The sequence below is a fragment of the Grammomys surdaster genome, unplaced genomic scaffold (genome assembly GCF_004785775.1).
Source record: "Grammomys surdaster isolate TR1022 unplaced genomic scaffold, NIH_TR_1.0 1162, whole genome shotgun sequence".
Classification (NCBI taxonomy): domain Eukaryota; kingdom Metazoa; phylum Chordata; class Mammalia; order Rodentia; family Muridae; genus Grammomys; species Grammomys surdaster.
In genome coordinates this window covers 26186-30215 of record NW_021605581.1, presented here as the reverse complement: position 1 = coordinate 30215, position 4030 = coordinate 26186, and the positions used below count along the sequence as shown (strand labels likewise).

Below are 4030 nucleotides of genomic sequence, written 5' to 3'. Positions count from 1 at the left end.
GCTGATGCTGGGACAAAGAATGATGCTGACCTGTGAGCTTGCTGCGTGCCCTGACAATGGTGACTGGAAGCTGTATTGGGCATATGTTCCTGACTCATCTTTGCTTACCTATACCCCTGATGGGACAAGCTGCCTTGCCTCAAGTTTTTAGATCTCGTGGAACAGAGAATCAAAAAGAGAATTTATATTGACTCTTATATTTTTCTTAAATGTGACCAGTTATTTTTACTCAATTGTGTACTGGTCTAGAAATCAATCCAATGTTAGAAGAGATTCTTTTTTTTTTTTTTTGTGACTAAACATTTATCACTTTCATGTATTTTACAGAAATTTTAAAAAGAACATCAAGTTAAGAAAATCAGTTTAAAATTTTACAATAATTTTACTGTGTATACATCAATACGAATCATCTAACCCTGACAACAGCCTTCAGTTATACAGCATAAATTCATTTTCTTGACAGTGCCTAAACTATTCGTTATCATACACTTACATACCCATGCTCCTAAGAGCAAAGTCAGGAAAACAAAAGTGACAGTGATGAGCACCAAGAGCAGGACATTTGTCCACCCAGGGCTTGAATGGTTTGTATTTAAACACAGCCAGTACCAAAGGACCACAGTGACACACTGGGCAAGAAAAGAAAAGCCAAGGGATAAACCGAGGTCCAAAAACAGTGATTTAAAAACAACACAACAACAACAACAAACCCAAACAATGTTTGTTTCTTCTCCTTCTTCTTCTCCTTCTCCTCCTCCTCCTCCTCCTTCTTCTTTTTAATCAATGTGACTTTTTCAAAGTATGTTTATGTCACTTCATCTTTTTTCCACATTCTACAAATCAGACTGCTCCATTTTTGTTAATCTCCTGTCACACTGAATAAACAGATGTAGTATGCTTACTGTGGTGATGCCAAACCATTAGAGCTAGATCCAGTAGCCCCTACAACTCAACAACCAGTCCAAGTGCTAAAACAGGTTATCAGTGACCTGTGGATTTGAAGAACCTTAGTTTGACAAGGTGAGTTCGTGTATGTGTGTGTGTGTGTGTGTGAGCATCAGGCCCATGTGATGGACTATGTGCATCCCAGAGAGAGTCGAGACACACTAATAAACCGACACTGGTCTACCCAATCCCTAGAAGATTTGGGTAGCCAACTCTGAGTTAACCCTCAAGTAACCCTGAGATAAAGAATGAGGTGATTAGGGGAGATCTAACGTCACCACCATCAATGACAGACTGGAAAACCCACACTAAGAAGGCAGCCATGGCCACAGCGGTCTCATGACACTGGAGAACAGAGGCAGCAACAGTCACTTTCCAGGCAGGTGTCAAGGTGGAGCTCCCTGGTTTGCAGCTGAGGACACTGGTACGTCTCCACAGGTCATCTGCAGTAGCCTCCACTCCGTCCAGAGTATCCTCAAACTCCCAGGGAGTATGCCTGCAAGTCCCTCCCTGTGGTTCCAAGGCCACACTATTACCGCCTTCCCACTTCCAGCTCAGTCTCCAAAAGGCGGTCACCTTCTGTCCTACAGGCTCTGAGTTTGAGGTAATGTCACCATGCTATACATATGAAGTCGGGCAACCTACTTAAAGCTCCAGCAATCTGGAGGTGGTGCTAGCCAGGTTCTGTTATCAGCAACGGATGGCATGGAGGGCACAGAAGAAAGGAACATGGCTGGCCTATGATAGGAATATGCTTCTGGCTGAGTACTGAGACTTCCTGTGAGAAGAGAAAGGAGATCTGCTAACCTTTTCCTATCTCACAGCTTAGCTTCACATACGTTCCTAAGGTCCTATGCACTTCATGCCCTTCCAGAACCAGAACTTTCCAACTCTCCTACTGGGATTACAACTCGGGGCTTGTCTATACAGCTCTTTACTTCCGTTTCAAAGTCCACATTTCGTAAATAAAATGATACTCCTGTAGACTTTAAAAATGCTATTCATGAAATTATCGCTTAAAAACTAAAAAGAACCTGAGGAGTAAATGCATAACATTTCCTTACCCCCTCCTTCCCCAGGGGTGGTAGGTCGAAAGCCCAAGGCCTCTGCATCCTAGGCCAGCCCTCTCCTTTTCCAAAGATATTTTATTTGATCTGGTAGAGGCATGCCTAAATCTGCTTCCAATGCCTCCAAGAAGAGCCTGATACGGCTTTCTGCAGCTTGATTTTTTTTTTTTTATTTCAGTGCTGTTGGTTCTTAAACCACAGTGTAGCTGCCCCCTTCCTTCATGCCTGCCCCAAAGATGGGCACATTAGATGCAGAGGAAAACATTTACAATTCGGTGAGGCGTAGTCATGGCAAAATGACTACCTGATCTATCCAAACATGCAACTTGACTTTTTCTTCCTCCAAGGACCTGAACTCAGGATCAAATTAATATCCACCAGGTTTCAAGTTATTTCCCAGGAGTTCTACACAGCTATAGCATGACTTTAAATGCATATTCATTTTTATGTATTTTCCTATGTGTACCCTAAATAAGTTTCTGAGACCATGTTTTGGGAGAGATTCAGAGTTTTATATTATACTGTGAAGTTCTAACAAATTCTTGGTTTTTTTGGGTTTATCTCTTAGCTCAACGTCATGAGACCTTGGCAAAATGCAAGCACGTTGACAAAAAAATATTTCAGGTACAAAATTCTTAGTTCTGTGTCATAAATAAATTTGGATAAAACCGCAAGCCTTCCACGGAGTCATCTCGGCAAAGGTGGCCCATCTTCTCTGCAAGAAGCAGCCTTTCTTTAGCCAGAAGGACAGACATTCCCACAAGTTTGGCAAACTCTTCGGAAGTTAAGGATCCCCTTTCTGAAACTGTCTCCAGGGCCGAGGCCACCATTTCCTCTTCCTTGTGCGTCTGAAGCTCAATGACCATGACACCACTGTCAAACACCCGGAGCCTGATAGGCAATTTCAGTGCTTCCAGCATCTTGCATGCATTTACTAGATCTTCTGGTGAGAGCAACTCCATTCCTCGGGGCCGGTTCACTAAACAGTACACCTCTGTGAGTGACATTATCCCCCCACGTTCCTCCAAAGGTGCCTGTAATATCCCAGCCAGCTGTTTGGCCAGCTGCATGTGGTACTGTGTGCCTGAGCCATAGGTTTCCCTGGTAACAGGGTTGGCTATTCCCATACTCAGCAAGTACGACTTAAACCTGATGGTCTCATCTTCTGTGACGTCGCCTTGCTTTTCTTTAATTTTATTAGCGATTGATTTTGATAACTCCACCATTTCCTTAGCCTTGATCATCAGCTTGCTCAGGTCTTCAAAGGCCTCAGAAATGTTTTTGTCGGTTTCTTTTCTTTTTTCTTCAAGTTTCCTCTCAATACCTACAATCCCAACAGCTCGTACTCTTCCTGGCTGGGATCCTTTATTTGTTTGTAGTGACTGGGAAACTGGTACCGTCTCCCATCTTCTCTGTGTCATTTCCTCTGATAGACGCCTGTAAAACTCAATCTGGCCATGTTCTTTGAAGGAGAGTTTGATGTAGGAGTTCTTACTGCTCTGGACTGGACCGGGCTCTTTGTTAGGAGGAGCTGGGTGCAGATGGACCACGATTTTGGCGCTCTTCCCGATTCCAGCCGCCTGCTCCTCGATGAAAACAATCTGAGACAGGGGAATGGCCATGCAGCACTCATTATTTTTCTGGTCTCTCCAAATCAGCCGGTGTGTACTAAGAGGAAGAGTCCCAGCATCAAATTTTATCTTCTCCTCGCCGTCGTAGACGCGCACCCCGCGCTGCTGGATCACCAGGGTCTCGTTGATCTCCAGGAGGCCGCTGGTCCACACGAAGCAGTCCATGGCCGCCACCCGGCCGGCCTCTGCCGCTCGCCGGTGCTCTAGAAGAGATTCTTAAGATACTAGAAAACAAATACTTTTTCAAACTTCTATAAATGATATGAGAAGGCAATTAGATGGACTTGAGATTGAAGCCTAGTGGATTCCAGGGTAGATGTAACAATAATTTCACAAGATTCTTGGATTCAACCTGGCTAATTCAAAAGGTATCTACACAGCTGCTCA

At 44.0% G+C, this 4030-nt stretch overlaps 1 pseudogene; it reads right to left on the bottom strand.

The window, feature by feature from the left end:
• Nucleotides 1–2502: 2502 nt before the first annotated feature.
• LOC114634997 lies at nucleotides 2503–3826 on the bottom strand (annotated as a pseudogene).
• Nucleotides 3827–4030: the final 204 nt, after the last annotated feature.